We start from the raw sequence: 14,269 nt of genomic DNA on the forward strand, positions 1-14,269 counted from the left end.
AGGTTTTGGTACTTCCTATAGTCCTGAGCATGGCAGTTCTTATTGGCCTGCTCGGTTGTTAGTTATATATTAATATATTCCAGCACACTAAAATTTTCCAACTTAGAGAATAGACTATAGAGACAAAGACGGGTTTGTTTTTTATTATTCAAGTTTAAGGGTTTTTGTTTTTTATATTTCATATATATGAATAAAAATAAATTAATTATATATATATATATATATATTATTTATATTCTTAATGGGTTAACGGATTATCCGTTAAGAAAATTGAATAATCTGCCCCCAAACCGATAAGCCGTTAATAAAAAAATTTCAATCCGTTCCCCGTCCGTTAAGCCGTTAAGCCATTACCAGTAAGCCATTAAGCTTCGGTTCGGTTCGGTTTTCGGTTTCGGATCGGTTTTGAACATCCCTAGTCATGGGTCAGATAAGAGGCCCCGTCATACAGGTAGGTTCAGTGGTACCTCGTCTGGAGGTAGAGATTCTTATGGTAGAGGCCATCCTCCGAGGCCCTTTCAGTCAGCTCTTCAGGTTTCTCATGGTACTTCAGGTGGTCGTGGTTCTCAGCCGCATTATTCTGACCAGCAGCCTCACAGTTCACCATCAGCACCCATCAGTGCCCCACCACTTTAGAGTTTTCGGGGTGGACATTCAGGTCGACAGGGTCAGCAGCCTCAGCAGCCGAGGGCTTGTTACGCTCCAGCAGCCGAGGGCTTGTTACGCTTGTGGTGACCTGAGTCACATTGTCAGATTTTGCCCTCGAGCTTCGAGCAGTTCCCAGCAGCAGGGTCCTCGTCCTATGATATAGGCATCAGGTGATTCACAGGCCGCCCAGCCAGCTAGAGGCAGGGGTAGAGGTCATAAAGGTGGAGGTAGAGATCATAGAGGTGGAGCTCGGACCGCCAGAGGTAGAGGCCAGCCAGCAGCCGATCGTCCCAGGGATATGGTTCAGGGAGGTGGGGCCCAGTCCCGGTGTTATGCTCTTCCAGCCAGGCCAGAGGCTGAGTCTTCAGATGCAGTTATTACAGGTACTATTCTGGTCTGTGATAGGGATGCTTCAGTGCTATTCGACCCTGGGTCTACGTATTCGTATGTGTCATCCTATTTTGCACCGTACTTGGTTATGCCTAGTGATGCCTTGGGTGTTCCTGTATATGTATCTATACCGGTGGGTGATTCTATAGTGGTCGACTGAGTTCATCATTCCTGTGTGGTAGTGTTTGAGGGTCTTGAGACCCGTGTTGATTTATTGCTCTTAGACACGGTGGATTTCGACGTCATATTAGGGATGGATTGGTTGTCCCCGTATCATGCTATCTTGGATTGCCACGCCAAGACCGTGACCTTGGCTTTACCAGATTTTCCCCATTTGGAGTAGAGAGGGACCCCAGGTCATACCACTCGCAGTGTTATCTCATATGTGAAGGCTCGACGCATGGTCGAGAAGGGGTGTTTAGCTTATCTGGCATATGTTCGCGACTCCAGCGCAGAGGTCCCTTCTATTGATTCTGTACCTATTGTTCGGGAGTTCCCCGAGGTTTTCCCTTCAGACCTGCCGGGTATGCCGCCCGACAGGGATATTGATTTTTGTATTGATCTGGCTCCGGGCACGCAGCCCATTTCTATCCCGCCGTATCGCATGGCCCCGCCGGAGTTGAAAGAGTTAAAGGGCCAGTTGCAGGATTTGCTTGAGAAGGGTTTCATTAGACCCAGCGTCTCGCCTTGGGGTGCGCCGATGTTATTTGTGAAGAAAAAAGATGGTTCGATGAGGATGTGCATTGATTACCGGCAATTGAACAAAGTGACGATAAAGAACAAGTATCCACTGCCGAGGATTGACGATTTGTTCGACCAACTTCAGGGTGCAAAGTTGTTTTCAAAGATAGACTTGAGATCTGGCTACCATCAGTTGAGGATTAGGGCATCCGATGTCCCTAAGACAGCATTCCGCACTCGGTACGGGCATTATGAGTTCCTGGTCATGTCATTCGGTTGACCAATGCCCCAGCGGCATTTATGGAGTTGATGAACCGAGTGTTCAGGCCTTATTTGGACTTGTTCGTGATAGTCTTTATTGATGATATTCTGATATACTCCCGCAGTCAGGAGGAGCACGAGCAGCACCTCAGAGTGGTTCTTCAGACTCTTAAGGATAGCCAGTTATATGCTGAGTTCTCGAAGTGTGAGTTCTGGTTGAGTTCGGTTGCATTCCTGAGTCATGTCGTATCAGCAGAGGGTATTTAGGTAGACCCGAAGAAGATTGAGGCAGTCAAGAACTGGCCTCGACCAGCTTCAGCTACAGAAATTCAGAGTTTCTTGGGGTTAGCAGGCTACTACCGTCGGTTTGTGGAGGGGTTTTTGTCTATTGCAGCCCCGATGACCGGGTTGACCCAGAAGGGTGCCCAGTTCAGATGGTCGGATGAGTGTGAGGCGAGCTTTCAGAAGCTCAAGACAGATCTGACTACGGCACCGGTATTGGTTTTGCCCACAGGTTCAGGGCCTTATACAGACTATTGTGATGCTTCTCGTATGGGGCTTGGTGCAGTATTGATGCAGGATGGCAGAGTCATAGCCTATGCTTTAAGGCAGTTGAAGATCCACGAGAAGAATTATCCGGTTCATGATCTAGATTTGGCATCCATTGTTCATGCTTTGAAGATTTGGAGACATTATCTATATGGTGTGACGTGTGAGGTGTACACTGATCACAAGGTCTTGAGTACTTGTTCAAGCAAAAGGAGTTGAATTTGAGACAGAGGAGGTGGTTGGAGTTGCTGAAAGATTATGATGTTACTATCTTGTACCACCCGGGGAAGGCCAATGTGGTGGCCGATGCATTGAGTAGGAAGTCCACCAGCATGGGTAGTCTTGCTTATATCTCGGCCAGCCAAAGGCCGCTTGCTTTGGATGTTCAGGCTTTGGCCAATCGATTTGTGAGGTTGGATATCTCTGAGCCTAGCCGAGTGTCAGCTTGCACGGTTGCTCGTTCTTCATTATTGGAGCGTATCCGTGATCGGCAGTTTGATGATCCCCATTTGTGTGTCCTGAGAGACACGGTGCAGCGTGGAGGTGCCAAGAAGGTGACCTTAGATGATGATGGTGTCTTGAGACTGCAGGGGCGAGTTTGTGTGCCCAATGTTGATGGGATTCGAGAGTTGATCTTGGCGGAGGCCCATAGTTCCCGGTATTCTATTCACCCGGGCACCGCGAAGACTTGCGGCACCATTATTGGTGGCGTAGGATGAAGAAGGATATTGTTGCATATGTGGCTCGTTGTTTGAACTGTCAGCAGGTTAAGTACGAGCATCAGAGGCCTGGTGGACTGTTTCAGAGGATTGAGCTTCCCTAGTGGAAGTGGGAGAGTATTACTATGGATTTTGTTACTGGACTCCCGTTGACCCAGAAGAAGTTTGATGCGATTTGGGTCATTGTTGATAGGCTGACCAAGTCAGCGCATTTTGTTCCTGTTGCAACCAGTTATTCATCCGAGACGTTAGCTGAGATCTACATCCGAGAGATTGTTCGCCTTCATGGGGTGCCGATATCTATCATTTCGGACCGGGGTACGCAGTTTACCTCGCACTTCTGGAGAGCAGTTCAGCGAGAGTTGGGCACCCAGGTTGAGTTGAGCACAGCATTTCATCCTCAGACGGACGGATAGTCCGAGCGGACTATTCAGATATTGGAGGACATGCTCCGAGCTTGTGTTATTGACTTTGGAGGTTCGTGGGATCAGTTCTTGCCCTTAGCAGAGTTTGCCTACAACAACAGCTACCAGTCCAGCATTCAGATGGCTCCATATGAGGCATTGTATGGCAGGCGATGTCGGTCCCCAATGGGATGGTTTGATCCAGGAGAGGCTCGGTTATTGGGTACAGATCTAGTTCAGGAGGCCTTGGACAAGGTCAATATCATTCAGGATAGGCTTCGGACAGCTCAGTCCAGGCAGAAGAGCTATGCAGATCGCAAGGTCCGAGATGTGGCTTTCATGGTTGGTGAGCGAGTATTGCTCCGAGTGTCGCCTATGAAGGGCGTGATGAGATTTGGAAAGAAGGGCAAGCTTAGCCCTAGGTTCATTGGCCCATTTGAGATTCTCGACCGTGTGGGAGAGATGGCTTATAGGCTTGCCTTGCCGCCTAGCTTGTCAGCCGTGCATCAAGTTTTTCATGTGTCCATGCTTTGGAGGTATCACGGCGATCCAGCCCACGTGTTAGATTTCAGCACTGTCCAGTTGGACAAGGATCTGTCTTATGAGGAGGAGCCGGTGGCTATTCTAGATCGGCAGGTTCGACAGTTGAGTCGAAGAGTTTTCCTTCAGTGCGTGTTCAACGGAGAGGTCAGCCTCTTGAGGCATTGACCTGGGAGTCCGAGTCTTATATGCGGAGCCGTTATCCTCATCTTTTTCCCGACACAGGTACTTCTTTCTTTTGTCCGTTCGAGGACGAACGGTTGTTTTAGAGGTGGAGAATGTGACGACCCAAAGGGTCATCACCTGTTTTCTCATTCATTCCATGCTTCCGAGGCATTGAAAACCTCATTTTTAGTCGCCTCGATTTGCGTGCGCAGTCCGGGCGCGTAGCCAGAAAGCTTAAATATGAATTCTGTGTGAATAATGATGAATTTTGGTATTAATATGATTAAAGTTAACTTTGGTCAACATTTTGGGTAAACGGACCCGGACCCGTGATTGGACGGTCGCGGAGGGTCCGTAGAAAAATATGAGACTCGGGCATATGCTCGGAGTCGAATTCCGAGGTCTAGAGCCCGAGAAATAAATTTTTCTGTGAAATTGTTTTTCTGAAATTAATATGAAAATTTGAAACGAAAATGGATTATAACGTGTTGGTATCGGGCCCGTATTTTGGTTCCGGCGCCCGATACAGGTCTTATATGTGGTTTAAGCGCTTTCTGTGAAATTTGGTTGAAATCGGACGTCATTTGACGTGTTTCAGACCTTAATCTCTGGACTGAAGGTCTACTCCCAATCTACTGCTGCTGTCCAAAAGCTGCTCCGGCACCGTGATCTGTGCAAAAAGATGCACAGAGTGTAGCATCAGCACAACCGACCCCATGTGCTGGTAAGTGCCTGGCCTAACCCTGGCGAAGTAGTGACGAGGCTAGACCGGACTACCAAAAAAACCTATGCAGTTCAATATATATATATGCAATATAAAGGTATACAGAAATTAACCAGTCAAGGGGGAGGGGGAGCATGCTGTAGGGGCTGTAACAGTTCAGGTATAAAAATCAATAATTAAGGAATGAAACAGTACAACTACAATATCAACGAAAGTAGAAAATCAACAGTTGCACGGCACCATCCTTCGTGCCTTTACTCTCATTCTCACCCAAACAACCATATAAAGTGCACGGCATCACCCTTCGTGCTTTACCTCACAAAATGATGGCACGGAATGATCCTTCGTGCATAAACACTCATATCATGGCACGGAATATTCCTTCGTGCATTAGTAATCATATCATGGCACGGAATGTTCCTTCGTGCATTAGTAATCATATCGTGGCACGGAATGTTCCTTTGTGCATTAGTATTCATATCACAATCGTGCACGGCATCACCCTTCGTGAAAGCAATGAGGAAGCTGGAAGAATTTAGTAAATCTTAGAAGTTCGTGAGTATTGTGACTCCAGTTCTTGGGTAGAGTTGTATTGAACTTCCGCATTGCTTTCAGTTTATTTATATTTAAGACTTCCGCTTTTCTATTAAATGTTTCGTTGTTTTTAATAATGTCGAGGTTTGCTAAAAGAGATAATAAATAATTGGCTTGCCTATCTCCTAATAGTAGGCGCCATCACGACTCCCGAGGGTGGGAAATCTGGGTCGTGACACTAGTGGTGTATCTCAGAGGATTGAGCTTCCCGAGTGGAAGTGGGAGCGGATCACTATGGACTTTGTTACTGGACTTCCGCTGACTCGGAAGAAGTTCGACGCAGTATGGGTCGTTGTTTATAGGTTGACCAAGTCAGCACATTTCATTCCTGTGGCAGTCTCCTATTCTTCTGAGAGGTTGGTTGAGATCTATATTCGGGAGATTGTTCGCCTTCATGGTGTGCCCGTATCTATCATTTCGGACCGGGGTACGCAGTTTACCTCGCGCTTCTGGAGAGAAGTTCAGCGAGAGTTGGGCATGCGAGTTGAGTTGAGCACAACATTTCATCCCCAGACGGACGGTCAGTCCGAGCGGACTATTCAGATTTTGGAGGATATGCTCCGAGCTTGTGTTATTGACTTTGGAGGTTCGTGGGATCAGTTCTTGCCCTTAGTAGAGTTTGCCTACAACAACAGCTACCAGTCGAGCATCCAGATGGCTCCCTATGAGGCTTTATATGGTAGGCGGTGTCGGTCCCCGGTTGGATGGTTTGAGCCGGGAGAGGCTCGGTTGTTGGGTACGGATCTGGTTCAGGAGGCCATGGACAAGGTCAGGATCATTCAGGATAGGCTACGTTCACTCAGTCCAGGCAAAAAAGCTATGTAGACCGCAAGGTTCGAGATGTGGCTTTTATGGTTGGTGAGCGGGTATTGCTCCGAGTGTCGCCTATGAAAGGCGTGATGAGATTTGGGAAGAAGGGCAAGCTTAGCCCTAGGTTCATCGGTCCGTTTGAGATTCTTGATCGAGTGGGAGAGGTGGCTTATAGACTTGCTTTGCCGCCGAGCTTATCAGCCGTGCATCCAGTATTTCATGTGTCCATGCTTCGGAGGTACCACGGCGATCCAGCCCACGTGTTAGATTTTAGCACTGTCCAGTTGGACAAGGAGTTGTCTTATGAGGAGGAGCCGCTGGCTATTCTAGACCGGCAGGTTCGTCAGTTGAGGTCGAAAGTTTTCCTTCTGTTCGTGTTTAGTGGAGAGGTCAGCCTCTTGAGGCATCGACCTGGGAGTCCGAGTTCGATATGCGGAGCCGTTATCCTCATCTTTTCCCCGACTCAGGTACTTCTTTCTTCTATCCGTTCGAGGACGAACAGTTGTTTTAGAGGTGGAGAATGTGACGACCCAAAGGGTCATCACCTATTTTCTTATCCATTCTGTGCTTCCGAGGCCTTGAAAACCTCATTTAAAGTTGCCTCGTTTTGCGTGCGCAGTCCGGGCGCGTAGCCGGAAGGCTTAAGTGTGAAATTGTGTGAAAAATACTAAATTTTGGTATTAAAATGAATGAATTCGACTTCGGTCAACATTTTGGGTAAACGAACCCGGACCCGTGATTTGACGGTCCCGGAGGGTCCGTAGGAAAATATGGGACCTGAGTGTATGCCCGGAATCGAATTCCGAGGTCCCAAGTCCGAGAAATGAATTTTTGAATAAAATTATTTTTCTGAAATTATTAAGGAAAATTGAAATGAAAATTGATTAGAACGTGTTGGTATCGGGCCCGTATTTTGGTTCCGGCGCCTGGTACAGGTCTTATATGTGATTTAAGATGTTTCTGTAAAGTTTGGTTGAAATCGGACGTCGTTTGACGTGTTTCGGACTTAAATTTCAAAAGTTGAAAGTTAATGAAGTTTGAGGAAAACTAGTGATTTTGAGGTTTGATTCGTTGTTTTTGATGTTATTTGGCAATTTGATCGCACGGTTAAGTTCGTAGGATGTTGTTGAGTTAGTGCATGTGTTTGGTTAGGAGCCCCGAGGGCTCAGGAGTGTTTCGGAGTGGTTTCAAACTTAGGAAAATTGCAGAAATTAGCTTCAGCTGTTGCAGGTCCCGTTGTTCTTCGCGTACACGACGCCTCTCCCGCGTTCGCGAAGCTCTGAGTCTTTCCTTCATCGCGTTCGCACCCTTGACCTCGCGTTCGCGTAGAGTTATCTGGCCCTGGGGACTTAGCCTAATTTTCCTCTTCGCGTTCGCATTAGTACCTTCGCGTTCGCGTAGACCAAATCCTGGCCCCCCCCAGCCTTTTCTCTTCGCGTTCGCACCCTTCATATCGCGAACGCGATGGTCTGTCAAGTCTACCCTTCGCGAACGCGGCCTTCCTTCCGCGAACGCGAAGGGTAATTTTGCCCAGTTATATTTTTAATTTCCAGAACAGTGTAGTTACAGGATTTTCATAAACACTCACGAACTCCTTCTCCAAGGTCATTAGGTATCCATTGAAGCTATCCTTCACCAACACTTCTTAGGTTAGTAAATTTCAACTCGTTTTCTTCATTTTCCATCAATATCTATTGAATTCCTAAGCCAAAAACATGTAATTTAGGGTAGAAATTGGGGGAAATGGGTAGAGTTAGGGCTTTTTGAATTTTCTTGATTTAGACCTCGTTTTGGGGTCGAATTTAAAAACAAATTATATATTCGGACTCGTGGGTGAATGGGGGATATGAACTTGGTCCGAACCTCGTGTTTTGACCAAGCGGGCCCGGGGTTAATTTTTCGGATTTTGGGAAGAAAGCTTGAAAATCTATAATTAGGCATTGGGTTTGATTTGTTTAGCATATATTGATATTATGAAGTCATTATTGTATAGATTTGATTGAGTTGGAGACGAATTCGAGAGGGAAAGCAGTTGTTGCGGATTGATTTGGCCGTGGAAGTTGAGGTAAGTGTTTGGTCTAACCTTAGCTTGAGGGAATAGGAGTTGAGTCTTACTTGCTACTTGCTAATTGTCGAGTACGATGTATAGGCATGGTGACGAGTATCTATACATTGGTGTCTAGCATGACCGGGAGTCCTTATTTTGCGAATATTTTGGTCTTTGTTATAACTTCCATGATTAATTGATGACTCCTATATGTTGTAAAGGGTATGTGAAAGGAATTGTGATCTTTATACGTCGTGGAGCGTTGGCTCGAGCTGAAATACAAATTGTGAAGGTATATGAGATAAGTAAATCTTTGGAGCATTGGCTCAAGTGATAATGTGAACTGTGAGATGAAAGTGAAAGAAAGAGAAAGAGTTATTGGTTTATTCCCTTGCCGGGATGTTTTGTTGTTTTGTTGATTTTCTCCCTTGCCGGGATATGGAAACTTATTGATATTGTTCCCTTGCCGGGATTTAACTGTTTAATTGGATTCCCTTACCGGGATTTCCGTCATTATTTGTTTATCTCCTTGCCCCTTATTTGTGAATGTTGTTTGGGTGAGGAAGAGTGATAAAGCACGAAAGGTGATGTCGTGCATTGTTTGTTTATTGTAAGGAAAGAGTGTAAAGAACGAAGGGTGATATCGTGCATTGTTTGTTTATTGTAAGGAAAGAGTGTAAAGCACGAAGGGTGATGCCGTGCATTGTTTGCTTATTGTGAGGAAAGAGTGTTAAAGCACGAAGGGTGATGTCGTGCCACACGATGTACCATTCCGTATCGATTCTATTGATTATATGTGAGGAAAGAGAGTAAAAGCACGAAGGGTGATGCCGTGCACTTTTTATTATATCATTGCTTGGTGAGGATGAGAGTAAAAGCACGAAGGGTGATGACGTGCACTTGTTGCTTTCTGTCTCTTTATTAATGTCTGAGTTGTGTTAATTCCTTTGTTGCTGGACAACTTTTACTTGAAATTGTTATTTCCCCCTAGCATGTTTCCCCCTTCCCATATTGATTACTTGTCTCTGTATTTCGATTCCGCTGTATATGTATATATAACTGCACATGTTTATGTGGTAGTCCGGTCTAGCCTCGTCACTACTTCGCCGGGGTTAGGCTAGGCACTTACCAGCACATGAGGTCGGTTGTGCTGATGCTACACTCTGTGCTATTTTGCACAGATCCAGGTTTCGGACAGCAGCAGCAGTAGTGTGGGAGCAGGCCTTCAGTCCAGCGAGACATCGAGGTAGCCCTGCAGGCGTCCGCAGGCCCGGCGTCTCCTCTATCCATTATTTTAGTCTGTTATCTTATTGTATTCGAGACAAACAGTTTATGTTCTCTTTCAGACGATTGTATTTAGTATTCTTAGTAGTTCGTGAGTATTGTGACACCAGTCTTGGGTAGAGGCTTATGTTGAATTTTCCGCATTTCTATTCAGTTTTCTATAATTTAAGACTTCCGCTTATTATTTAATTTGCTTTTATATTATTGCCGATAATTGTTAAAAAGTGATTATGTTATTAATAAAAAAGTAATTAAATTTGGCTTGCCTAGCTCTCATTAGTAGGCGCCATCACGACTCCCGAGGGTGGAAAATCCGGGTCGTGATACCAGACTACCACATAAACCTGTGCAGTTCAAATATATATATACAGCGGAAAAGAGACACAGAACTAACTAGTCAAAATGGGAGGGGAACATGCTGTGGGGGAGATAGCAATTCCGAATAGAAAGGCATCAAATAAACGAAGGAAATAACATAACTCAGATATCAACAAGAATCAGAATTCAATAAATGCACGGCATCACCCTTCGTGCTTTAACGCTCTTCCTCACACAAACAACAATCACAAACAATAGGGCAAGGGAATAAATGAAATTGCAATAAAGATCTCGGCAAGGGAACCACATTTCAACAAATAAATCCCGGCAAGGGAACAACATCAATAATATCAACATCCCGGCAAGGGAGATAACAAATAAATCAACAATAGCCCGGCAAGGGTGTCAACATGATAACTTCTTTTCTTTCTCACTTTTACTTCACAATTCACTTCATAACTCGAGCCAATGCTCTAGAGATTCAATTATCACTTACACTTTCACAATTCGTTGCATAACTTGAGTCAACGCTCCTCAATGTTCATAAGTCACAATTCCTTCCAAAAACTTTACACAACATATAGAAACCATCACCAAGGCATGAAAGATACAACGAAGTCATGAAAATCACAATATAAAGACTCACGAGCATGCTAGACACCAACGTATAGATACTCGTCACCATGCCTATACGTTGTACTCAACAATTAACACTAAACAAATAGGACTCAACTCCTAATCCCTCACGCTAAGGTTAGACCAAACACTTACCTCGATGCCACGAACACAATTCACGCTTCAACTATAGCTTTACCCCTCAATTCCACCACCAATTCGTTCGTATCTAGTCACAAGTTACTTAATTACATTAATAAACGCTAAATGAATCAATTCGAATGCATAAAAATGAATTTTCCAAAGTTTTACCCAAAAGTCAAAAATCGCCCCCGGGCCCACATGGTCAAAACTCGAGGTTCGAACCAAAACCCGATCACCCATTTCCCCACGAACTCAAATATATAATTTGTATTGAAATCGGACCTCAAATCGAGGTCCATATCCCCAATTTTTGGAAAATCTAGGTTCTACCCAAAACACCCAATTTCCCCATGAAAATCATTGATTTGAAGTTGAAATCATGTTAAAAGATGTTAAGAATTGAAGGAAGTTAGTTAAAAACGACTTACATTTGAGTTGGAGAAGAAGAAATCCTTGAAAAAATTGCCTAAGTGTGTTTATGTTTTGAGAGAATGTGAAAAATGGGTCTAAAATCGTCGAAGTATAAAAGTTGCAGGTCTCTGATATGGGATTCGCAATTGCGAACCGGGATTCGCAATTGCGAACCCCGACCTCTGCTGTTATGGGAAATGCGAAACAGGGCTCGCATTTGCGAACCCTTCAGAAATTGCTGGACCTTGGCAATTGCGAAAAGAAGGTCGCATTTGCGACACATAGGTCGCATTTGCGATCATAGAGGATTAGGCGGGTGTCGCATTTGCGACGGATACTCCGCATTTGCGAAGAAGGCTGCCCAGGCCACCTCTCGCATTTGCGATGAATGGCTCACATTTGCAATGAATGGCTCGCATTTGCGAGACATCTGAAACACACCAGCAATTTTTAAGTTCAAAATGCACCCCGTGGCCTATCCAAAACTCACCCGAGCCCTCGGGGCTCCAAACCAAATATACACCCAACCTCAAAAACATCCTAGGGACTTATTCGTGAAATAAAATCACCAAAATAATATCATGAACATCAAATTAAACCTCAAGATCAATGAAATTCTCAAAACTTCCTTAAACATCAATTTTTGCATTTAAGGTCCGAATCACGTCAAACGGATTCCGTTTCTCACCAAACTTCACAGAATTATCTTAAATCATATATAAGACCTGTACCGGGTGCCGGAACCAAAATACGGGCCCGATACCAACATGTTCTAACCAAAATTCATTTCCAAACCTTATAAACAATTCCAGAAAACAATTTTCTTTAAAAATTCATTTCTCGGGCTTGGGACCTCGGAATTCGATTTCGGGCGTACGCCCAAGTCCCATATTTTCCTACAGATCCTCCGGGACCATCAAATCACGGGTCCGGGTCCGTTTACCCAAAACGTTGACCGAAGTCAAATTAATTCATTTTATAGTTAAAATTTATCATTTTTCGCAGATTTTCACATATAGGCTTTCCGGCTACGCGCCCGGACTGCGCACGCAAATCGAAGTGATGCTAAAAGAGGTTTTTAAGGCCTCGGAACGCAGAATTTATTTTAAAAACAAGTGATGACCATTTGGGTTGTCACAGTTGCTTTGCAATGAAATCTGGACATGGCCACTGCAACTCTTGCCTCTCACCACCTCCATTGCTGCTTTTCTTCATCTACCAAATTCGCAATTACTAATAGAAGAAGACAACCTACTATTGAAAGTAAGGAATTTCTTTCATTTTTGCGCCAAATTTTGAGAGTTTCGAGTCAGAATCGCGGCCCTCTTGACGAGACGACATTGGGTTGTTCTTGAACAAAGACGACGGAGTTTGGGGCTGAGCAACTTGAAGAGTCTGTTACCTTTTTTTTCATTGTATTTTAATGTATCTCGCTGTCTATGTATTTCACTATATTCATTGTCTTTTTTTCATTATATTTCAATATATCGTATTGTATTCCATGTATTTCAGTGTATTCACCGTCTCGCTATATTGCATGAATGTATTCATATGTTTTTCTTAATTAATATAATTTATGTATTCAAATGTATATATATATATATATATATATATATATTCAAATGTATCTGCAGTATGTATTCATATATTTTTGCACTATAGATGACCTGCTATACTTCATGTATTCAATGTATTTTTATGTATTTAACTGTATTCAATGTAATTATATAATTTCTCTGAAGATTGCTATGTTTTTGGGGTGTTTTTCGATTGAGAATCTTTTTTATTACTGGAAATACAAATTTTGTGTGTTATAATTGAGTTTGAGTTATATTAGGAGTCTATTATGTTAATTGATCCACTTTCCGTTTAAAAACAGCTGAATAGACCATGAATTGCGCTATTTACGTTACTGTATTCACAAATACATATCGTGAATACAGTCGAATACAATAATCTGTCTAGCTGTAATCCCATATTTCACGCCGTGAATACAGTCGAATACAATAATCTGTCTAGCTGTAATCCCCTATTTCACGCCGAGAAATGCTACTATATTCATGAATACAGTAGCTTAAAACATCGAATACACTCTAAAAAACCTGAAAACATAGCTATAGGAAGTAATATAGTAAATGGTACCTACAACTAGCTAATAACCACTAAACAATAATGGTTTGTGAAAATTTCTCTAATTAAGATGTAAGCATGTACGAAGTGCATCTTGCTTGAAAAGACCGTTGCCGAATAGTACGTTCATTTGACATTGAAAGAAAATACGAAAAATCTGGAATCCAAAAATACTGTAAGGGTTTGTTTGGAAAGTCACCATGTAATTGGAATTGGTCTAATTACTAGGATTGTAATTACACGACCTAGTAATTACAACACCGTGTTTGTTTGTCATAACGTAATTACAGTGTAATTTCAAGTGTACTGTTTGGTTGTACAAGTGTAATTACGCAGTTAGATTAAATTTTAAATAAAATAATTATCGAAACTTAAAGGTTAATATAATAAATATATGTAAATAAATAATTTTTTATAAGTATAAATGATATTTTATTTGGTGTTTAAGATGCATATTTTTTCTTGAATATGTACTAATTAGTAATCAAATATTTATAGCTGATATTGTAAAAACAACACACACACACACACACACACACACACACACACACACATATATATATATATATATATTGCAAATTAATAATATTTAGTTTAATTAATTATAAAAGCTAAAAACATATATTTTGTAAGAACATCATGGAATGCATGTTTGATAAAATAAATTAACATTTATATATATAATGTCATAACATTATGCAAATGTTTGACAAAACTAATCTATCAATCTAATTAAAAATGAACGGCATGCAATGTGAAATAACAAGCAAATACTACTAAAACAAGTAAATTCGAACCATAAATATAACACAATTTAAAAATCCCTTCCCCCCCC

The 14,269-nt window shown here is 42.9% G+C and overlaps 1 pseudogene; it reads left to right on the forward strand.

Moving 5' to 3' along the window:
- LOC109239850 lies at positions 986 to 6,936 on the forward strand (annotated as a pseudogene).

The sequence above is a fragment of the Nicotiana attenuata genome, chromosome 1 (genome assembly GCF_001879085.1).
Source record: "Nicotiana attenuata strain UT chromosome 1, NIATTr2, whole genome shotgun sequence".
Lineage (NCBI taxonomy): Eukaryota > Viridiplantae > Streptophyta > Magnoliopsida > Solanales > Solanaceae > Nicotiana > Nicotiana attenuata.